Genomic DNA, 24673 nt, shown 5'->3' with positions numbered 1-24673 from the left:
GTTTGGGAGTCTAACATATATCATAACTTTGAGTCACGTAGTAGCTGTGTGACATTGGGTCCCCATAAAAAACTTAGCTTACTAACTCACCACCCCAACACAGAGTTCCCCGTCATCATTTTAATGCCTACTCTTTAAATTTGAACAAGCACCAACAATTAGTCAACGTCTGAAGAAAGCCTCTAACATGAAAGAGGGAGAGAGAGATTACAAAAACAGCAAAACAAAACAAAACAAAAACAGAGAAATGGGAACCAAGATTAAAAAATAGAGAGTAGAAAAAAACTATAAAGAATATAATTAATATTCTCAGAAATACAAGAGAGGATGTCTCCATATAACAAGAACAGGATGCAATAAAAAGAAAAAATATATAAGGAAAAACTATTTGTGTGTGTATAAATTTCTGCATGGTGCAGTGGTGTGGCCCATAGTCCCAGCTACTCAGGAGGCTGGGGCAGGAGGACCATTTGAGTCCAGGAGTTCAGTGCCAGCCTAGGCAACATAGTGAGATCACCCATTAAAAACAAAATATATATGTGTGTGTGTATTTTTAAGAGCAAAAAGTATACATTCATGAAATACATAATACAATATATAATAAATATAAATATAAATCCACAAAACTCAGGATATAAAGTTTAAAATATATCAGAAATAAGAACAAATAAAAGTAATAGGAAAATAATAGAGAAATATACATTTGGGAAGATTGGAAGATTAACACAGAAGGCCAACAACAACAAATGGGGATTCAAGAATGAGAGGTCAACAACAACACAAAAATAGATGGATAAAAAATACTAAAGAAATACGCTTGGGAAATATCCTAGGACTGAATAACATGAGTCTTCATATTAAGAAGGCCAAATAAACGTCCAACAAAAAAGATCAGTATTGAAGTATATTATAAGGAAATTCCAAAACATTGAGGATAAATATTGGGTCCTAATCCCTCCAGAAAAACTTCTCAACAGCTATGCCAAATGCTAAAAAAAAATACAAATGATACCATCAAAAATTCTGAGGAAGATGTTTTCCAACCCAAAATTCTACTCAGACAACTATTGATCAAACATAACAGTAGAATGAAGATGTTTTTTAAAATACACAGGAACTCAAAAAAGTGTTCTTTCTTTTGCATACTGGTAGGAAACCTTTGGGTAAGTGTTTCAACAAAATATGTGGTAATACAAGAAGGAAGAAGCCTTGGAATGGAACAGAGGATACAGGGATTTGCTAGAGAACAGTTCAGGGAATTTCTAGGACTGAGCTATGAGCCACTTAATGTGGAATCAGCAACCCAAAGTGGTGCAGAAATATAGAGATATGAGTGAGGAGGGAATCAAAAAGAAGGAAAAGGAGAAGGAGGAGAGGAGGAGAAAAAAGGAAATAATAGATTATCAAATGGATGCAATTATTTGAAAAAAGTTTTGCTGGACATTGACAAATATCTTGGAATACTTCCAAAAATTAATTTTAAGTACATCAAAAAGAAAGCAAAAGAAAACAGAAGTAATTTCACAAAAAGTAAAAGGTGATCATGTATTTTCCAGCATTAATTTGAACATTAATATTATAGTAAAGTATTGGACCATCATTGAATAAAAAATGTTGTGATTATTATTTTGCAATGATGCAGGTAAAGGCAGTGGTTTCATCACAGTTATCCAGCATTGGTATAAGAATGAAGATCAATAACAACTAACAGAGAAGAGAGTTAAAAGTGGTTTCCTCTGTGGAGCAGGACTGAAAGGACGCTGTTTGTCTTATTCTTGGTCTGTTTTAACAGGAGCCTTTCAATAATGCTTGTCTTTTTAATGAAATGTCTATATTACTCTGATAAAAATGAAAAATTTATTTTAGTAAATCTACAAAACTTCAGATCACATTGGCTAACTATTAAATAAATGGAACAGACAGTGCAGATGATCTGCCTTGTAGAACTCGTCAGCCAGACAGCCCTGTTGTCAGAAAATATTAATATGTTTTGCAGATGAGGAATGATGAGAAGTTTTCTGTGTGGGATCCTTGGGTGTTGATGGAGGAGACCAGTCATCAGGCAGGTGGTGACAGGCCTTCAACATCATGGTGAGTTGTTGGAACTTTACACTGTGGTCAGAAAAAAGCAATCTTGGGTTGCAAATAGAGGAGAAAGAAAATTAAATTTATTTTTTTGGAAAGATACCTAGCACCAGATGGGAGAAGAAGAAAAGTTTTGGAAGGGAGAATAGTGAGTAGCGGTTACAAAGTTTTGAGACAGGATGACGGTCACAGAGACCTTAGATAAAGGTTATATTTGGAAAATATTTGTGAGATAAAACTTCATGAAAGATTGGATGTGAAGAATGAGAGAATATTCTAGTGTAATTCCAAGCTTTCTAACAAGAGAGACTGAGACATTGGTGACCCATAAAATTGAGACTAGAAAAAAGTGGAGGCGATACAGTTGTCATCCCTTTATACATGGCTTCACTTTGCATAGTTTCAGATATTCACAGTCAACCTCAGTCTGAAAATGGGTGAGCACAGTACAAGAGGATTTTTTTTTTTTTTTTTTTTTTTTGGAGATGGAAATGGCTGAGTACAGTACAATAGGATTTTTTTTTCTTGCTCTGTCACCCAGGCTGGAATGCAGTGGCACAATCTCAGCTCACTGCAAGCTCTGCCTCCCGGATTGAAGCAGTTCTCCCGCCTTAGCCTCCCAAGTAGCTGGGATTACAGATGCATGCCACCACACCTGGCTAATTTTTGTATTTTTTAGTAGAGACAGGTTTTCACCACGTTGACCAGGCTGGTCTCGAACTCTTGACCTTGTGATCCACCTGCCTCAGCCTCCCAAAGTGCTGGGATTACAGGCACGAGCCACCGCGCCCAGCCAATAGGAATTTTTCTTTTTTTTTTTTTTTTTTTTTTTTTTGAGACTGAGTCTTACTCTGTCACCCAGGCTGGAGTGCAGTGGCATGATCTCGGCTCACTGCAAGCTCCACCTCCTGGGTTCACGTGATTCTCCTGCCTCAGCCTCCTGAGTAGCTGGGACTACAGGCGCCCGCCATCACGCATGGCTAATTTTTTTGTATTTTTAGTGGAGACGGGATTTCACCGTGTTAGCCAGGATGGTCTCGATCTCCTGACCTTGTGATCCGCCCACCTCGGCCTTCCAAAGTGCTGGAATTACAGGCGTGAGCCACTGTGCTCGGCCCGCCAATAGAATATTTTAAGTGATAGAGAGTGAGAGAGAGAGAGAGAGAGAGACAGAGACAGAGAGAGATCAATTCACATAGTGTTTACGACAGAATATTGTTGTAATTCTTCTGTTTTATCATTGGTTATTGTTTTTAATCCCTTATGTGCCTAATTTACAAATTAAACTTTAGCAAAGTTGATGTGTATAGAAAAAAAACATAATATTTATATAGAATTCAATACTGTCCATGCTGTCAGGCATCCACTGGGGGTCTTGGAACATATTCCTTGTGGATAAAGAGGGAGGGACTACTGTAATTCCATTGCTGCAGATTTTTGAAATAATCAACAGAACATGCATTTTTCCAAAGTGGGTCACACATCCAGAGGGGTGACATGGGCATGTACTTTAAACAGTCAGAAAGTCAGATGTGTGAAAAGCAGTTCTGTTTATATCTCAATATCTGAAAAGTCACTTTGTTCATAAGACATCAATTCCAGTTGTAATAGAAAATGTAACCTTGCTACTTTAATGTAATTCAGTCAGATCCTATTAGAGCTCAGTGTCCTTTGGATAACTGCAAATATATAATAATGGATATATATCCAATGTCCTTTGGATAACTGCATATAACATAGAACTCCTCATGGATTTGTTTCCTGCTCTCCCTTCTCTTTCCCCTATTTCCAGGACAAGGGAGTGAGGTAGGATCCTGGTTAAAAGGATAGTTAGTGAGGAAGCAGAGGTAGGCAGGGTGGCTTGTGAATTGTTCTGGCATTGAGAGAGCTGTGTTCGTTCTCTGGTACTCATCCGTCCCTGCTGGCCTCAGCTTGTACCTTCCTGTCTTGCACAGTAGCCTCAATCCCAATCTGCTGCCAATGTCCATAGTCCTGCAACAATCCTTATGTCTTAGACCCACATGTCATTCATCCTCCTTTCCTTGGGGAAAGCTTACTCCTCAACTGGTCCTTAAAACTATTTCCACACCTTGCTGAAAGTGTTTTAGAATTACCCAGTGTTTTTTGTGCAACTTGCTGGTCTAAGCTGAAGTCTGTAGGCCCATACTCTAGATTCCTCCCACAGACTTAGCTACTCTGGGACTCCAGGGCCATGTTGAATGTCAGTGCATTGACATTAATTGCTAACATGGATCCATACTTATTTTAATTTACTTATCCATCCATCCTATGCATTTATGTTTCTATTTGTTGTATATATCTCCTCACCATCTCTCTCAGTATATATGTTGAGTAAACCAATTTCAATAAACAAATCACTTCCTTTTTCTTACTTTTATTTTAAGTTTGGGGGTAAATGTGCAGGTTTGTTATTTAGGTAAACTTGTTTCATGGGGGTTTGTTGTACAGATTATTTCATCACCAAGGTATTAAGCCTAGTACCCATTAGTTATTTGTTTCCTGATCCTCCCCTCCTCCTATCCTCCACCCTCCAATTGGCCCCAGTGTCTGTTGTTCCCCTTTATGTGTCCTTGTGTTCTTATCATTTAACTCCCACTTATAAGTGAAAACATTTGGTATTTAAACAAGTCACTTTCAATTAGATCTTTTAGTGGTTATGAGAAAGATGAAAGTGTATGTGAGTGAAGCAAGTAGAGGCCGTGAGAAGACTATAAATTCCAGCAAAACGCACTAAAACTAATAGACCAAGGCTAATGGTGAAGACTTAGAGGACAAATCTTTACCTTGTTGAAGGTCAGAAAGAACAAATGGTGACACACATATCAGATACCCTACTGTCATTATTTCAGGACACTTCGTAATTCTCCCACACATCCCTTGGTATAGGAAAGGAAAAGGGGTTGGGGGAAAAATTGAGAGTTGACTCAAAAGTTACAAAAAGAGACTGTTAAAAATTGGTCATAAAGAACATGGACTTTTATTTGTTTATTTATTTTTTTTGGAGATGGAGTCTTGCTCTGTCACCCAGGCTGGAGTTCAATGACACAATCTCGGCTCACTGACACCTCCGCCTCCTAGGTTCAAGCGATTGTCCTTCCTCAGCCTCCTGAGTAGTTGGGATTACAGGCTTGAGCCACCACACCCAGCTAATTTTTTTGTATTTTCTGTAGAGACAGAATTTCACCATGTTGATCAGGCTGGTCTCAAACTCCTGACCTCAGGTGATCGACCTGCCTTGGCCTCCCAAAGTGCTGAGATTCCAGGCTTGAGCCACCACACCCAGCCTAGAACACGGTCATTTTTTTTAAGAGTAGAAATGGTGTAAATATTCTTCTGACCATAAAAAAATATAAGTAGGAATCAATACCAAAATGAGTTAAAATAGACAATACATAACCTTTCACCTGGAAATTTTAAATAAAATACTTTCTTAAATACCATGTCAATGTGGGAATAAAGTGAGAAATACATGGAATTTGACAATGGAAACCCTATCTGTTAAAATCTAATAGATACAGAAAAATCAGAGGAGATAAATAGCTTTACTCATTTACATTAATAAAAGAAGTATAAAAGATAAATATGATTTTAAATAAAGATTGATAAAAATAACAAAATCAACCAAAAGCATAGAAGAATTCAAGACCAGCCTGGGCAACATGGTAAAATCCCATCTCTACAAAACAATAATAATAATAATAGAAAAATTGGCCTGTTGTAATAATAATAATAATAATAATAGAAAAATTGGCCTGTTGTGGTGGCATGTTCCTGTAATTTCAGCTACTCAAGAGACTGAGGTGGGAGGAATGCTTGAGCCCAGGAATTCAGGCTGCTCTGAAACATGATCCCCCACCTCACTCCAGCTTGGGTGACAGGATGAGACCCATCTCAAAAAAAAAAAAAAAAAAAAAAAAAAAAAGAATTAATGAATTTTAATAGCATTAAATATATAGTAATTCCAAGAGCAGATCTTTTGAAAATGTCAAAAAATTAAAAACATAGTTAATTTAAACAAATAAAGACATCACAAATTCACAGATTCCAAATGATAATCAGTGAGGAAATGCAAATGCTTAAGAATGAAAAGAAATATAAGATATTGTTTGGTTCAAAAAAGTATGCAATTATATTTGGAAGTCTGAATTAAGGTGAAAGGTTTTTTCCAAAACTGTGCAGCAAGAGCTAGAAAATGTAAAGATACCAACAAATATAGACAAAGTATTTAAAAACCTACTTCCTCTAAAAATAACAGACCCTAAGAGCAAGATATATAATTCCTACCAAGGTTTTAAAAATAGGTAACTCTCATATTATTTACACTATGTCAGAATATTGAAAAATAGGAAAACTTTCACATTCTTTCATAAATCCAGTACAATACTGATACCAAAGCTATTAAAATAGAGTAAAATAAATCTTATTTCATAAAAATTTAACAAACACTATATGAAAAAAAGCCAAAACGAATTGCAAAATATAAATGAAATACTGTGAAAAAGGTATTCTTAAAGGTTTCAAAGAGTTAATATATGTAATGATCAAAAAGGTTATGCAAAGTGAAAACAACAACTAACAACCAAATAGGAAAAAGGGTAAACATTTAAAGTTATTTTAAATAAATGTAAAAAACTACCCACAAGATGAAAAATATAAGCTAAATCTATAATGGAATATTATTTTTCTCTAGTCAAATATACCATAAAACCATAAAAATAATATTTTGTCCAGAGTATGGAGGTAGGTTGGAGATGAATTAAGTAATACTTATTAATTTTTCTCTTTTTTTCTTTTAGTTGGAGTGGGGTGGCATGTTATCTCACATGGGCTTTTTTATGCTTTTTCCCATTAAACTTTTAAATGTAAACACCTTCCACTTAATAATGTTACTTCTATAAATCGAACCTGTAAATAAATGCACATTGTACATTTCAACATTCATTTAAGAATTTTTTTAGTAACAAAAATGGGAAACAACTGAAATGCCCATCAATAAGTTAAAATGTGTACATCCATACTAGTGAATATTTTCTAATATATTTAGAGGAAGGTGATGAGTTAAGCTTTAGACCAGTTAAATATGTGCCATTTGCAGGAACTCCAGAGATACACGTTCAGAAGCAGTTGTAATTGCAGTATAGAGGATGAGAAAGAGGGAGAATCTACAGGTTAAAAACAAAGTTAGTGATTCTATAATGTGTAGCAACATTTGGAGGAATGGGTAAGATCATCTTGAGAGAGAATAGAAGTACTAAGACAGGAAATATGGGAAACGCAATATTTAAAAAGCAGGCAGAGGAAGAGAGGCCATCACAAGTCACAGAGGAGTGACCTGAGGAAGAAAAACAACAGAGCAAGAGTGGAGGAAGTTTCCCAAAGAAAATCCTCAGTTTTGCACAGCACATAATTGAATGCCACTGAAAAAGGCTACGTGGTATTCCATATGAAAAATGAATGTAACCCACAAAAGAAATGTTCCTATGCTAATTAAAGACTAGAATGTTATCTATGCTTAAAGGCACATATAAAACACTACATTTTGAGCTAGTCAAGTAGCCTGTATCCCTATTTATGACAATCAGTAGTTTTGCTTTGCAGGGGGCATAACAAAGGGTCCTACAAAAATCTAACATTTAATCTCATTAATCAGAGGATGAACAAATATGTAATGTGTGACACATTGTAGGAAATCAATAAGTAGCTACTGAATAAATGTTGAATAAGCACAATTGCTTTTTCAGGCTCAACGAAATGCTAATAATTTAATAATTATAATATGTTCTGCAACCATAAATTAAACCAAGCAGCTATTAAATAGACAAGTAATCAACTATGAAACAGTTTCACTTATACTTTTCTAATGCTTCTCCCTAATTATTAGCAATAAATTTAAAATACTTGTTAATTTTCCAGCTGAAGTACAGGGAAAGAGAAAAGAGGAGAGGGAAGATGGAGGGCATGGGGGCTGTGAGTACATCATTCCCATTGTGAAACACACTATGACACACACACATAATTATGCAATTCACAAAGAAAAAAAGAGTGAGACATAAAAGTTAACATTTTCTAATTACTCTCCTACAAGTGAATTAGAAGGCATTTAAATAATAAGTAACCATTATACAGTAAAGAAGGCACTTTGGGCATTATACAGTAAAGAAGGCACATATGACCTAGTCACTGCACTGCTAGGTATTCGAGTTGAAAACACATGTTCACGTAAAAACCTGCACATGAATGTTTATAGCAGTTTTATTCATAATTGCTAAAACTTGGAAGCAAACATACTGTATGATTTCAACTACACGACACTCTGGAAAAAGAAAATCGGTGAAGACACTAAAAACATGAGTGGTTGTCAGGGGTTGGAGTGAGGGAGGGATAATGAGGTGGAGCACAAAGGATTTTTCAGGCAGTGAAACTACTCTGTTTGATTTTGTAGTAGTAGATACATGTCATTTTACGTTTGTCAAAACCCATAGAATATACATCACAATGAGGGATCTCCAATGTAAATGATGGACTTTAGATAATAATAATTTATATTGACTCATCAACTGTAATAAATGTACCACAGTAATGCAAGGTGTTAATAATAGGGGAAACTAGTCAGGCGTATTAGCTCACCCCTGTAATCCAGCAATTTGGGAGGCTGAGGAGGGTGGATGGCTTGAGCTCAGGAGCTAGAGATCAGCCTGGGCAGCATGATGAAATCCCATCTCTACAAAAATACAAAATATTAGCAGACATGATGACACACACCTGTAGTCCTGGCTGCTTGGGAGGCTAAAGTGGGAGAATCACCTGAGCCTGGGAAATGGAGGCTGCAGTGAGCCAGGATTGCGCCACTGTACTCCAGCATAAGCGAAACTGTGTGGAATGAGGAGGTACATGGTAACTCTTTGTGCTTTTTACTAATCTAAACCTAAAATTAATCTAAAAGATAAAGTCTATTCATGTAGAGGGAGAAGTAAAGGAGGCAACCCCCAAGGACATAAAAAGTAATATACAACTTGCGGTAGTTTGAATGTTTGTGTTCCCCACAAAATTCATATGCTGAAATCCTAAATCCCAAAATGATGGTATTAGAAGGTAGGGCCTTTGGGTAATTATGTCATGGGAGTAGAGTCTTTGTGAATGGGGTCAGTGTCCTTACAAAAGAGGCCTGAGAGAGAGACTCCTTGCCCCTTCCACCATGTAAGGACACAGTGAGAAGGTACCATCTATGAACCACAAAGTGGGTGCTCACCAGGCACTGAATCTGCTGGTACCTCAATCTTTGCTTGCCTACCCTCTAGAACCGTGAGAAATAGATTTATTTATTTAAATCACCTAGTTTATGGTATTTTGTTATAGCAGCATGGATAAGCTAAGGCATGAATTATTCAATTAGTAACTTATTTTTGACCTAAAGAAAATAGAAAACTGAAAAGTCAGTGTGCATGATTAGGTATTGACCAACTGTATTTATTTATTTACTTACTTATTCATCTTTTTTCCAAATATATTGAGTCCTTTTTATGTCAGGCAGTTTCAGAAACAATGAAAGCAAGTAAAGCCTCTGTTTTCATAAACCTTACATTTGATGGGAGATAAAATAATAACAACAATAATCAAAGCGATGGTATAAAGCTGAGAAGTCACGCTTCTCCTGTTAGCATTCCAGCTACACCTCAGCTTCTCCTCATTGCAGCAGCTACACTTTCACAGCCTCAGCGAAGGGACGACAGCAGAGCACAGATAACTGAACTGAATTCTTGTTTCTCAAATGTCTAACTGAGCCAAAGACAAAAATAATTTTCTAAAAAACTCCATGATATTAAAGTTAGCTGTCCTCACCACCACCCGGACCGTACAATAACCCTGCACTGGAGGACAGGAAAAATGAGAAGAGCGGCTGAAGTTTGGTAGGCACTGGGCTCCTTGGAAAAGGAATGCTAGATTCTGCGCCAATTCAGGCCAACCCCAGGGGTGGTAATGTCGGATGATGAAGCCACTCTAGGAAGGTTTGCAGAATTCAGAGGAGATATGGACCTTTACTATCCACTGAAACCCCCGAGGAGCCGTGAGACAGCAGAGCGTGGGGCTGAAGTCTTCTTCTGAGGCCATCTCTAACTCTCAGAAACTTAGGTTAGGAACCTGCATGTCATTAATCTCAGACATATTTTTTTTTCCTTTAGTGAAAGATACATGTAATAAATGACATGTGTTCCTTTTGTACAATTACATTCTAAAAAATAAATACTTCCCCATGTCTGAATTTTCAAATGAAAATGAAAATGTCTGGTCATTTAATGCTTCTTTAAGTTTTCTTATTCTAATTATAATGATGTCTTATAAACAGGAGTGAGCTCACCTCAATCGATTTTTTTAAGATTAATATCCTAATAGGATTAAAATAGATACCTGTGTATTCATTTGAGACAAAATAGGAAAAATATGTCCATTGTCATTCTTAGACAACTATTTGGATAAACCAAAGTACTTTGAATTTTAGAATCTGACATTGTTTTTGAGTCTCTAAGTGTGAAAAGAATACATTTTTTCTCTGTACATTTTAAGGCAATTTTTTAAAACATTTACTTAACTATTAATTTGATGTTTTGGGGAAGGGTCTGATTTTGGACAGTTAAGTTACCTTACAACTGACTACATTTCAGGTAGATTTGAACACAAATCAAGTCTTTTGTATGAAAATGCTTCTTTTTATGCACTTCCTTCTTTTTTTTTTTTTTTTTTTTTTGAGACAGAGTTTTGTTCTTGTTGCCCAGGCTGGAGTGCAGGGGCACGATCTCCGCTCACTGCAACCTCTGCCTCCCAGATTCAAGTGATTCTCCTGCCTCAGCCTCCCAAGTAGCTGGGACTACAGGTACCCACCACCATGCCTGGGTAATTTTTGTATTTTTAGTAGAGATGGGGTTCCACCATGTTGGCCAGGATGGTCTCCAATTCCTGACCTCAGGTGATCCACCTGCCTCAGCCTCCCGAAGTGCTGGGATTACAGGCGTGAGCCACCGCGCCCAGACTATACTTCTTTTTAACACTGTTTCTTTTCTTTCTTAAGCATCAATAGAAAACACCATAGGTCACAGGTTCAAACAAGGCCATGGTCCATTTGCGGTTTTCCCAGTGATGTGGCCACTGCAAATTAACCCAGTAGCTGATTTGCTTTCCAGTTTTAGAATTCGCTTTAGCTTTATTTGCTAAATGTTAGAAGAGATCCTGAGCCTGGTCCATTGGTTGCTTGTTGGATGTCAGGGAAACATGTCTTCCTCAGAGAAAAGGGCTTTGGCTGTAAGGTAACTCTTACCAAATGAAGTTTTGATGACTTAAGTGTAAATGAATCAGAGCATACATATTATATTTCCGTTGAAATACACTGGGATTTAAACATTAAGGAGCAAATGGCTTGGCAAAATGAATTAGGAGGCTTTGCCAAACCCAAAACATAAAAAAAAAAAAAAAGAAAAGTCAGGCTATTTGAAGAATTCTAACTGCCAAAAGTTTTGCCTATCCCTAAAGTTTATAGTTTGGCATTAATCGTGAAATCTGGTAGAGCAGGACTGAAAAACCGAGAGGAGAAGTAGATTACCATCTAATTGCCATTTATTTGTCACTGTGTTTTCCAGAGTTAGCTTTCTAGCACATTTTAAATCTACATTCAGAGTTATAGATTTTCTGTTCTGACTTGGGTTCACATGCTGCTTCTGCTAGTTACCAGTTATTTAACCTTAAGCAAGTAACTTAATATCTCTGTAACTCAGTTTCCTTATCTTAAAAATGAGCAAAATTATACAATGTTACCTATATATATATAATATATTTAAGAGCCTTGAGCTGAACCAAGCACACAGTTAAGTGCTCAATAAATATTAACTATTAATTATCAGATAGTAAACCGCTTTGGTTACTAAAAACCAGCCACTTGTAAATAACTTTACTTTCCCCAATACCTACTGGAATTGGAGGAGTTAAACATCCAGACTGTAGGTCGGGTGTTTGGCTCAAGCTCCCACACACTTGTTCCTAAATTCTCTAGTTTCTTCTCCCCTCTATCTATTTCTCTCTTGAGGTTGCTCTTGCATTCCCTCTGCGGAAGAGGTGTTGTAGTGACTACTTTTGTCAAGACAGTTAGGACCATATTCTACTCCTCTGCTGCTGCACCAGGCCTTACAAGACTACAGTAACTCCATTCCTTGTTCCTTCTGGTGCTCTCACCAGGGAAGAGGGCGCTATCACAACACCTCCCCCAACTCCAGCATATACACCCTGCTTTAGTTCATTTGTGCTGCTATAACAAATATCTGAGACTGGGTAATTTACAAATAATAGAAATTTATTATCTTACAGTTCTGAAGACTGGGAAGTCTAAGATCAAGACACTGGCAGATTTTGTGTCTGGTGAGGGACATCTTGCCACATCCTCACATGGCCAAAGAATGAAAGAACAAAGAAAAGGGGACTAATGCTATGTCCTCATATGACGAAGAGGAGAAGGGCAAAAGGAGCCAAAGCTGGATGCCTTCAGCGCTTTTGTAAGGAATTAATCTATTCATGAAAGTGGAACCGTCACAATGTATCAACTCCCCCAAACGCCCTACCTCTTATTACCACCACAATGGGTATTAGCTTTCAACATAAACTTTGGAGGGAATACATTTAAACTGTAGCACACCCCAAACGTTGACATCACCACTTGAAGTGTTAATACCAGAAAGCAAAGCATAATCCTATCTTGAAGTGGTAGATTTTCTCTCGGATGGTGCTCAAAACTGATCTTCCCTCACTCATTCATTTATTCATCAAATATATGTTGAGGATACAACAAATTATTTGATGTGTTATAGGAATCATTTTTATAAAAGATAGGGAACTTCATTTATCCCTGCCATTCAGAAACTTGCAATCTAGCTGAGGAGACCCATAAATCCTGACCGGGACGTTGTAGAGCAGACTACCGGTAAATGATGAACTGAGAGGGACACACTGTGGTGCCACAGGAGACCAAGGGAAGGCTGAAGGCTCTGCAAACTGGTGGGCAAAAGCAAGGCTTTGTGCAAGAGGTAGAAATAGAAAGTTAGCTCATGGGAAGTCAGGCAGTTATTAAATCGAACAAAGGAGAAGGGAAGCTGGTTCTGGGAACTCAGAAGAGCACAAGCTGGGCACAAAGGGAGGGAATTCCCCCAGGAAAAAAACAAAATACAGTTTGGTGAGAAAATACAGACATGTTTTTGAGGAACGTTGCATACAGGGAATACATACAAAAGAAATCATCCTTGAAGTATACACAGCCTAATGAGGCTATTGGGTGGTGGTGCATGAATAGGGACACCCAAAGTAAACTGGGGCATGGAGAAGTACCTGCACCTGTATCTCCAGTTTTCTTGGTAAGATCCAACAGCTGTTTGATTCTGAAATTAAAGCTGTCTTTTTTATTACCAATGTCATCAAGTAATCTAAGTATTTGTACAAATTGCAATAACCGTGAAACCCCGTCTCTACTAAAATAAATACAAAAAACTAGCCGGGCGAGGTGGCGGGAGCCTGTAGTCCCAGCTACTCCGGAGGCTGAGGCAGGAGAATGACGTGAACCCAGGAGGCGGAGCTTGCAGTGAGCCGAGATCCCGCCACTGCACTCCAGCCTGGGCAACAGAGTGAGACTCCGTCTCAAAAAAAAAAAAAAAAAAAAAATTGCAATAACCTACCAACCTGACTGTCTGCCCATCAGCTGCCTCTCTAGTCTGTGTGAAAGTTTTTGCTACTCCCCTCTCCTCTCCTCTCTTCTCCTCTCCTCTCTTCTTGTCTTCCTTTTCTTCTCCTCCTCTTCCTCCTTCCTCCTCTTTTTTCTTTTAGGCTCTGATAGTTTTCTTTCACTCTTAGTCCATCAACTTTAACAAGAAACAAAATGGAACTGTAATGTATATCATAAATTATGTATCTGAGTTTGTCTATCATCATGTTGCAGGTTCTCTTATATTTCAAATAATTACAAGCAATTTGTTCCTCTCTCAGCCCTTTTTTGAGGGTTCAGTGCTGTGAAAGGGAGGGGTGGAACCTGGAGACAAGGACATATATAACCTTGGTGATTTTTGTAATGAGCTTCCATCAACCTTTGAACACATATACATACACTCTCTCTCTCACACACACACACACACACACCCACACACACTATTTATTAATTAATTTATTTACTTATTTATTTTGAGATAAGAGTCTCGCTGTGTCGCCAGGCTTGAGTGCAGTTGCACAATCTTGGCTCACTGCAACTTCTGCCTCCCAGGTTCAAGAGATTCTCCTGCCTCAGCATCCCGAGTAGCTGGGAAAACAGGCACACACCACCCAGCTAATTTTTGTATTTTTAGTAGAGACAGGGTTTCACCATTTTGGCCAGGATGGTCTCGATCTCTTGACCTCGTGATCTGCCACCTCAGCCTCCCAAAGTGCTGAGATTACAGGCACTAGCCACCTTGCCCAGCCCCACATACTATTAATATATATTCATTATTAATTCCATAAAACCTTATCAGGGACTTAACATATGCCAGGCACTATTCTAGGAAGTGGGAATGCAGCAGTGAACAAAAAAAAAAAGAAAGAAAAATTTTTTAAAAATTCATGGAACTTTATTCTAGAAAGGGAGGGAAACTAGAATCAAACAGGATAATATCATTTGTCATGTGGCAGAACAATAAAGCAGGAGAAGGGGTAAGGATGGTCGCCATCACACACACATGATCACTACCCTGCTGTAGTCTCTGTTCAGATAATAATTTTGTGTCTTTAATAATATGGAGATTTTCAAAGATAAGACTGGAATGGAGAAAACCTAAGTGTCTTATACTCAAACTTTTCCTTTCCATTAATGGTAAAACTGTAGACCACAATCACAAATAAGTATGTCAGTATTTCAGTTGTATTTAGAGTTGTATTTAAGTTGTATTTAGTAATACATATATATATACACACACAATATATAATGCAATATATGTTTGTAGTTTTTATATATTATATGTAATGTATGTGTTTATATATTATAGGTAATATATGTAGAAAGTAAATTTATTATGTAATACATCATTCAATTATTATATATCATATATTATCTAAAAACATTTTATATATATCTCTCTATATATAAAATACATATATATATTTACTCTCTAGTGGAATTTAAAGTGTTCGAAAGTCTTACTTTTGGTGCTCTGAGAGTCTGACAGTGAACCCCAACTCACCTGACATTTTTCCCCCGGGGAACATGGATGCTGGGTGCAAGTGAAACGCCAACTTACCTCTGACACCCCAGAGTTCCCAAGTCCAGTATACACTCTGGTCCTGACTCCCAACCACTCCCCAATCCTAGACCTCAAATACCAAGAAGTTCCAAAATTGATTCTTGGCCCTTTCACTCCCTCTCGTTTCCAATATGATTCACAAAGCCTGTGAAAATAGACCTGTACCTAATTATCTCCCATAGTTGTGTAAAGTTCGTTTATTTGAGTAAACGTTCTATGGATTTCCTCTCATTAGGGCAAAATCACTGTTAGACATTTCACAGGCATGTGTGATTGAACACAGGGAGAAAGTGGGTGACAGGTGGCTAAACTCAGCAGGATACTGGCAACATTTCTAGGAGAAAATATCTACTCTTAATATTGAAGAAGTGACATAGATTAATTAATTAATTAAAGTACTTTTTTAATGCTAGTGAATGAAATATAACTTTAAGAAATTTTAACAAAGCATTCTACAAAAGTTTACAAAGTCTAAGAAGAATTGTATCACTGGTTAGGAGATTAATTCTGTAAATTTTACAAATTCATTGTTTATACTTGCTATTTCTTTTGCCTGGAATGCTCTTCCCTTTGACTGGCGAAACTCTTATCATTTGCAGTTCATTTCATGACCTACCTCTGCTTCTCGGATAGCATGGCCATACAAAATTTAATGCACATCTGTGCTCCTATAAAACACTAAGCTTTCCTCTGTTACTGATTTTTCGATCAGAAGCATAACAACTCAGATCTGATTTTCTCTTTATTTCCATTCTTTGTGGTTGGTGGATAATTTGTCCTGAAACCTGTGCAGTTTCTTACTTCTATAATTTAAAAAGAGGCTCATTAGGAGTCACCAATGCTTCCAGGCAGATTTGGAAGTTTTAGGGACAGAAACTATGATCAACATCTTTAGACTGAGATAGGTTGAGATATAATTTGATGATCGTTAGATTGAGATTTCACATTGACTACAGGATTAGTGAATCCAGAGTGGATTAACTAGTTAATTGATTTATGCTTATATATAATCAGTTAATCGGTAGTCATTGAATAGCTACCTGTCAGGCATTGTACAAAGCAGAATAAAAAGTTAGAATAATAGTTACCGTTATTATTATAGGAATACATAATAATTTTAAAAATATCTAAATATATGATATAGGAGTGTAGAATTGCCTGCCATTGAAGAATTTGATAATTTCGATCAGAATATGGAAAATCTGAGATCCACTAAACAGAAATGAAATATTTACAATGAAAAGATTAAAAATGTGTTTTAGTGGGTTGTTCAAGATGAAAGAGAAGACTGTTCTTCCAGGCTTCCAGCAGTTTTATCAGCAGGATTTTTACTAAGAACCTTTTTACACAGAATGAGAATAAATAATTTTCGAAGTCTCAGAGTCAGAGTCAATCAAGACCTTTGGCTCCAGAGTGAATACCATTATGCTATACTGCCTCTTCTATGTTCTGGAGGTTTTAGAAAGCCAGTATGAAGCTTGCTTGGACAGTACTGGGATGGAGCAGAAGGGTTTAGGAGGGGATAAGCTAAAAGTTCATAAAAGCCTCTCTCCTACCTACTCTCCTCCCTTCCTCACCCCTCTCCAGGACTAAGGATAAAGAAAATGAGAGCATCAGGGTTATTTGTCCAATAGATGCAAGTCTGAAGTTGGTCTAAAGTCAGGATATCAATTAAGAGAGAAAAACACATGCGTACACAGGAACTGTTAGGCATTTCACATTCTGGTACCTAGAATTTCATTTATTCAGCAGTGGTGGCTTGAGCCAAAAAAATGCAGTCAATCAACCTTAAAGTTTCAAGTTGAACTGTACATATGTAGTTTCACAGGAGATTTTCCATGATAATGTATACAAAGTCACAAGATGACTGGAGTTCAGAGGTGGAACTTCATTCAGTGGAAGGACTAGAAGAACCAATTAGGAGCCTGGTGAATGGAGACCTAAGGATAAAAAGGAAAAGCCAGCAGAAAAGGCAAACTCAAGTCCTGGAGGGCTAGAATACCAAGGTCCTAGAGTGACTGGTTGGAATGAATTCTTGTAATTTTGAATAAGAGTTGTACTTTCTCATAACAAAAGTAGAGCTTAGTCACTTTTGAACACAGTTTCCCGTTCTTCAACTCCTCCCAATTTTCAATAGGATCAATCCAGATATCTGCCTTAGACAACCACCTCCCAGTAAAACCACCTCCCTAAGGACAGATGGATACAATTCTCTTGACTCACCCCACTGATCCCCACACCTTGCATGGACTATTCAGACAGGTCACAGTGATTCACCAAACTTGTGCCTGCTTGCTGTAAGTCAACTAATTAGAACTCCCTGCAGGTAATCTGCTTGGGTACTGCCCTGGACCCCAGTGAAGACTTTGCACCACAGTCCTTCTTTCTCTCTCATTTGCTTCTCACCTTCTGGTTGAGCCGAGTGTCCCCGTTCTCCCCTTCACATTGGCCCTGCAAAGTGTGCTGCCATCTTCTCTCTGAATCTGTTAAGTAATACACCATTTGTGTTATTTCATGTGTTTTGTTGTGTGGCCTTCTTTGCATCTCACCTGTTGGGCACACCCGAGCACAACTCTCCTCCTGCTCAGGGCCCTCCTAGAGAGTGGCTATCTTTGTTGGAATAAACTGAACACAGGCCAGCCAAGAGCTTCAAGGGCACCTGCTAGTATAAACAAGTTTCCTGTAAGAGAAACACCTGATCAGAGGTTAGACACTTAGGTATTAGGCCATCCACCAGGATAAAGGAGCATCCCATGAAAGGCATTCTGTAAACATCCACGACCATCTCCCCTGGAGCCATCAGGTCAGGGCTAGAATTATAGTCACTCTCCGGAGAGCGAGACCTCAAGACCAAATTAGAGGAGAATTTGACACCAGTTGTGCATTAGTCCATTCTCACATTGCTATAAAGAATTACCTGAAACAGGGTAATTTGTAAAGAAAAGAGGTTTAATTGGCTCACAGTTCTGCAGGCTGTGCAGGAAGCATGGTGCTGGCATCCGCTTGGCTTCCAGGGAGGCCTAAGGAAATTTACAATCATGGCAGAAAGTGAAGGGGGTCAGGCTTCTTAGCTGGCAGGAGCAGAAGCAGGAGAGAGAGAAGGGGAAGGTGCCACACACTTTTAAACGAACAGATCTCATGAGAACTCACTATCACAGGGACAGTACCAAGAGGGAGAATCCTAAAGTATTCATGAGAAATCCGCTCCCATGAGTTAATCACCTCTTGCCAGGCCCCACCTCCAACACTGGGGATTACAATTTGATGGAGATTTGGTGGGGACACAGATCCAAACTATATCATGTAGTCCTATGGAAGTTCACCTAGCACTGATCTAAGTTCTCTTGTTGTCTTCTTGCTTAAGTAGAAGGCCCCAGACCTTTAGTGTTAGCCTAAGTCTTAAGTGACACTATCTGAGAGTTACGGGACTTAAAGACTGAAAGAGCAGTTGGTATTACAGAGCAACACAAAAGAGACTGTCCAATCCACAGGCCTATTTTGCAGCCCACCACGTGGCAGAAACTGGTCTAGAATATGGGATCCTCTGTGGCCAACTCCTCAGACAAGCCTCATTGACTGTCTTTCTTCGAGCTGAATTCTTACAAATAGGAGGAGAAGTAAGTATCATAAATACTGTAGCCAAAAATAAACCAAAACAATCCATGTATACAACATGTTCTGCCAATTAGACATTCCTGAATGAATCGATGCCAAAATATTGGGAACATAGAACAGCAAAAGACCCAAGCATGAGAGATTGCCAGGATATCACAATGGCTCATATTCCTTTGTCTTCACTCACACAAACTCACTTTCCAGAAACCTTCAGTTCATTCTCTCATCACCTAGTCCTGCCAGTGGTGTTGAACCTCTGTGGAAGAAGGGCAAAGTATAAAAGAAAACTTTTCCCACCTGTTACAAAGAAGGTCAGAGTGGCAGACTCCACTGGAAAAACCACTGGAGTGGAGAATAAGAATAAGATTCTTATTCTTCCACAACACCCAAAGAAGGTATTTTTTTTTTTTTGTATTGGTATGAGCTGAGACTGCAGAAGCCTCCATAAAAATGTCCCTGATATACTCATGTGTGCAAAAAGACAGAATATGAAGACAAGGGTGCTATCTGTAGTGTGTGAAAAACTCACATGCTCCTTAGAAAGACTGTGCCAACACTGAGGCCAACCCCAAATGAGAACGAGAGAATGGGTTTATTACAGCCATACTCCCCTCAGTGCCTTAGCAAAGCCTCCACCTCTTGTTTAAACTCTGAACCAGAGCAAATCTTTTAGGCACTGAAACACTTTTCCAATCACTGTTTCAATAAAGTAAATGGCTCCTTAAAAGACACAAAGAGCTAGTGGAACTTTAGAGTGAAGAAGTCGTCCAGTTTTCCATTCAATGTGGTGGAGAGAGTACAGAAAGGGGGCTAGTTATATTAAAATCAGGTGAGCCCATAAGCGTATGTGCAGTGAAGCTGGGTGGGCTTCCCTTGTTTATTAAGGGCTCAAAGTATTAATGGACTTACATACTGAATGCACAGATATGTTATAAATAGGTCAAAGAGAAGGTAATTTGTGTTTAGTTTTTTTGTTTGCTTGTTTTCTTTTCCCTAAGTTCTCTCTGAGCCAGAAATTGGTTTCCTACCTTTTGAAAAATTATTGTGTACAAGCAGGCACTGAGACCTCTGCCCAAGAACAAGCCCAGCTGCCGGCGGTGGTTAGTGGGAATGCTTATTTGTTCTTGGAAATGAAACCATCCGGGTGGGGTGGGGGTCAACTTTTGAACAAAACACTAAAAAGAAACAAATCTGAGGAATCTGGTGAAATTGAAACTTTTCATCCAAAGAAGATAATAATGACTGAATGGAAAATAATTTCATCCTCTCATATTTTGATTTCAAGAAGCATTGGAAGTTCTTTTATGGTCTAGAATTGCTGCCATAGCAGTGGATAATTGTGCTTGATTGGCAGTAGTTTATTGGAGATATTTCTTCTTTTAACCTCAGTTTAACTGATGGCAGTAAAACAAATTAACTGGAGAAATTGCTTTAAAGACAACCATTTTAAGTAAAAAGCCTGTCAACTAATTCTGGGTTCCTTTGGCTTCACATGCAAGAATAATCACATTAAAAAATAAGGACTGAAACTAATTGTAGGCATGGCCGGTTTCTAAACTGAGCTAAACTTGACTCAAGAGGATCCCTTCCAGGGGCTAACATGGTCTTACTAATGAACATACTTACATTTTAGGGGAAACATCAGTGTGGAATTTGTCCATTCATAGTCCATGCCCAGAAGCGCCCTGTTGTTTCCCATTTAGCAAATATGGGTGAAAAAGACAAAACACTACAAATTAGAACAGAAAAAACAGCCTTTCCTACTTATTGCTCGTATTGAATCAAGTGTGTATTACTGTTCTAGTTTCATAGGCTCTTCTTCCCATATCAATAACAAGTCTTGGTAACATATTTTTTTTACCAGAAATATTTATTTTTTTCTAAAGTTCTCTCAGGATTCCATGAAAATTTCTTTGAAATATTTTTTTCCTTTTTGTTCATGTGAAAGCCTTAAGTGGAAGTGTACTGAAGATTTAATTCACTTTTATAAAATAAGTTAATGTTTTATAACACGAAACGATAGCAATAAAGGTATTTTGTGTTCTCTCCTTACATTGTTTCTCAAATCACTTCTATCCAAGTTTCTGCTGAATGATTCATCAATACAAAATCCGGGGCTTGCAAGGCAAATCTCAAATTAGGCCACTTTCTGTAACTACTTGTGAACCTTAGATAACCAGTAGACAAACTCCATCTTGTGACAAAACAACAACAAAAGTATTCTAAAGAAAAAGTGAACCTAGTTGACAAAGCAAAAGTTAACATTAGCTTATGTTTGTTGTTATAAAAATGTTACCTTACATATTCTTTGACTTCTATTTAATGTTCCCCAACTTTCGGTCTGCCCTTTGCGCAAATCTGAACATCCAATTCGCCTTCTGGAGTAACAAAATAGCATTTATTCAAAAACCTATACCCATTTTCATTTTACTGCATTGTACTTAAATCACATATTATTTCTATTTTTAAATTCATATTGGAATTTAGTTAACTTCAGCATCTAAAATTGTGAATTAGAAAACTATTCCTACTTGCACAAAATTCTAGAATCAAAAAAGTTATCTAAGAAAACTAAAACCAAGTTTTTTTTGTGTGTGTGTGTGTGTTATACATGGTAGGTGCCAGAGGTATTTTAGCTGTACATAAAAGCAAATGCACTTTCATTGTTATATTTAAAATATATATTGGAGTCTTTATCAACCATCTATCAATGAAAACTCGAACTACTGAAACAAAGACTCTTTTAAACTTGAGGAAGGGAATCTCTGTTTGACAAGACTGTTATAAATTTGATAAAATCTCTAAAAGAGAATAATTTAAGTAGGAAAATAACCTACCAATCTTTCAATGGAGAAGGTGGGAAAACTCTAGTGGTTTAATACTTTTATTTACAAAATTAAAATAGCAAAAATGAAACCTTTATTCTGATTTGGAAGAATTTAAAAACTGTAAAAAAAACTTACTTAAAAATTTTTAAGAGTACATCAAAAATTAAATTATCTATAGCAAAACTCCTACCTTCAAGGGAGAATCAAAAACATTAATGCAAAAGTGTTTGATGATTTAGTGTCAAATGTTAGATCCAAAACCAGATCATTTCTCCTCATGTAATTATGAGTAAACATAGCAACCTATGGAGAATTCACCTAAGACAAGATTCCTTAATTTTCTTTACTCCAACTACATTCACTTGAGTTTTATTACATCTCTATGCAGTATTTTCAACTAATTATTCAATATTTAACTAAGGGCAATGTCATTATTCAACATTTATCAAATTTCATTAGTTCACTAGTCATCAGGTGAAGAAATTTCGTATTGGTTAAGAACATATTCTAACACAACTATTCATCCAAACCCTATTTAGATTTAAAGTTAGTGCAAAGATGCAACCTTGCTTCTAGCCAAATAACAAAATAAATATCTTCAGAAACCCTCATACTTAAAATCATTAAAATTCTGTATAAAATACTTACTTGCTTTAGCGCATCACTGGACTGATAAAAAATGAAGGAATCTGAAGAACAATTTAATAAAAGGGGAAGCAACTGAATATTCTCATAGGAGACTTCAGGTAAATCTGGACCCCAGCAGTATAAGAGCAGATGAGAAATAAACCCAGCACACAGAAATGAACAGCAGGAAATCTTAGTTGACTTGATCTTGGCAGTAAGTGGTAAGATAATAAAATCGTCCTTGAGACTTTATAACCACAAGCTAGCCCTTACATGACCAGCGTTTCAGTCTGAATCCACTCTATCTTGGCAGTCTGAAAAATTTTAATCCAGGAACTTAATTTAAAGTGGTAACTGAAGCAAAGCCCTATTAGAGAAACTCAGCTTCAGCCCAGGCCTCAAATAATCTACAGGTAAAGTTCCTGGGGTGCGTGTGTGTGTGTGTGTGTGTGTGTGTGTGTGTGTGTGTTGTTTGTGTGTAGGCAAGGGAGGGCTTTACGTAAAAAATCACAACTAAAACAAACCTGCAATTAATACAGATATTAGAATTAGCAAATGCAGACTATAAAATAACTACCTTTCATTTATTCAAAAAATTAAAAGAAGCCTATAAAAAATATAAATAGAATAAGATACTATAAATAATAACCAAGCAATTTTGAGTAAAAACCAATTAAATCTTGGAAGATAAAAATTTAAATTTTTTGTCAGATTTTTTAGAATTTGAATATCTTTTTCTTTTTGATTTATTCAACAATTCTGAATATAAATACTTTTTTGGAAGTGCACTATAAGTTTTTTCTCCTGGTTTATGCTTTACCTTTTTATTCTCTTGATGCCATCTTTTGATAGGCAAAGGTCTTAATTTTAATAAAATTCATTTATATTAATAAATAATTCTATTTTTTGAGTAAATGTTTATTGTGTCCTATTTAAGGAGTGTTTGCCTATCCCAAAGTTATGAAGATATTTTCTTAGGTTTTCTTCCAGAAACTTGATGTTTAATTTTTGCTTACAGTTCTGTAAATCACATTAATTTTTGTGTATGGTGTGAGGTAAGGCTTAATATTATTGGTTTGTTTTCAAATGGATAGTCAAATTATAAGGAAGAATTTATAGAAAATATCAACCTTTCCCCAGTGAATTGCAGTAGTACTTATGTCATAAATCAGGAAACACAGACACACACACACAAACACACATATACATATGAGTTTGTTTCTGGTCACTCTATTTGAATTTGAGTATTCTTATGCCAATACTACACTGACTTACCTACTCTAATTGTAAAATTAATCCTGAGATCTGGTAAAGTACTTTCAATTTTGTTAGTTCAGTTCAAGACTTTTGGCTATTCTAGGTCTTTGCATTTTCCTGTAAATTTCATATTCAGTTGGTCAATTTACACACACACACACACACACACACACAGAGTAACTTTAGTAGGTACTACATTGAATTTACAGATCAACTAGGAGGGTACTGGCATCATAAAAATACTGGGCTTTTCGGGGCCGGGCGCGGTGGCTCAAGCCTGTAATCCCAGCACTTTGGGAGGCCAAGACAGGCGGATCACGAAATCAGGAGATCGAGACCATCCTGGCTCACACGGTGAAACCCCCATCTCTACTAAAAAAATACAAAAAACTAGCCGGGCGAGGTGGCGGGCGCCTGTAGTCCCAGCTACTCGGGAGGCTGAGGCAGGAGAATGGCGTAAACCCGGGAGGCAGAGCTTGCAGTGAGCTGAGATCCGGCCACTGCACTCCAGCCTGGGCGACAGAGCGATACTCTGTCTCAAAAAAAAAAAAAAAAAAAAAAAAATACTGGGCTTTTCAATGCTTAAAAATGATTTATAAATTTCAATTGATTTTTTAAATTTCAGAGTAAAAGTCTTACATGTACTTTATTAAATTTATAACTAAGTATTTGGTATTTTGGCATTATTATAAATATTTTTTAATTTAATGTTTAGCTTTTGTTGCTGATAGCAGAAAGTAAAACTTACATTTGCATATTCAATGACCTTGTCAAACACACTTATTAATTCTAATTATTTGTATATTCTTCTAGATTTTATATGTGCATAATCATGTCTTACATTAATAGTGCAACTCAAATATTCCCTTTCCTTTCTTTATATATATATATTTTTTTCTTTGCCATGTTACACTGGATAAGACTTCAGTACAATGTTGAATAAAA

The 24673-nt window shown here is 37.1% G+C and overlaps 1 long non-coding RNA gene across 1 annotated transcript; it reads right to left on the bottom strand.

The window, feature by feature from the left end:
* Positions 1-15393: 15393 nt before the first annotated feature.
* On the bottom strand, positions 15394-22926 carry LOC144330616 (uncharacterized). The gene is made up of 3 exons (XR_013396911.1): positions 22493-22926; positions 20643-21394; positions 15394-17884 (listed from the first exon to the last, which is right to left on the bottom strand). It is a non-coding gene; the product is annotated as an uncharacterized LOC144330616 (long non-coding RNA).
* Positions 22927-24673: the final 1747 nt, after the last annotated feature.

This window comes from Macaca mulatta, chromosome 8 (assembly GCF_049350105.2).
Source record: "Macaca mulatta isolate MMU2019108-1 chromosome 8, T2T-MMU8v2.0, whole genome shotgun sequence".
Taxonomy (NCBI): domain Eukaryota; kingdom Metazoa; phylum Chordata; class Mammalia; order Primates; family Cercopithecidae; genus Macaca; species Macaca mulatta.
Note: the sequence above shows the minus strand (reverse complement) of the source record. Positions and strands in the feature narration are given on the sequence as shown.